Source organism: Penaeus monodon, chromosome 15 (genome assembly GCF_015228065.2).
Source record: "Penaeus monodon isolate SGIC_2016 chromosome 15, NSTDA_Pmon_1, whole genome shotgun sequence".
In the NCBI taxonomy this organism is placed as follows: Eukaryota; Metazoa; Arthropoda; class Malacostraca; order Decapoda; family Penaeidae; genus Penaeus; species Penaeus monodon.
The window spans coordinates 12,296,695-12,297,104 of record NC_051400.1 but is presented as its reverse complement, the minus strand read 5'-3'; positions in this window follow the sequence as shown (position 1 = coordinate 12,297,104).

Genomic DNA, 410 nt, shown 5'->3' with positions numbered 1-410 from the left:
TCATATATACACAAACATATACTCTTACATACATAAATATATGTGAATCTTATAATATTGGCAATTGTTCACATCAACCGGATATTTAAATAAGATTTATGTCATAGAAAAAAACATATATAAAAACACGTTTTTCCTTATTACTGCTGTGCGGCGTATTTTTATAAATGTTGGCAACTGCATTCCGCTGCTATTGTCCTTCTTCCTTCGTAGTGAAATGCTCTTTCTCTATTTCATTCTTTTAACACCAATATTATCCTTTTTTCCATCGAGTTCATGCTTTCGACTCCACACAGAAAATATTTCTATATCTCTTTATATATACATACACATACACACACATAAGCATGGTAGATGAAGATCATGCCTGCAGACCAGAAGACTACGTGGGCTCCATATGTCTACTCCAT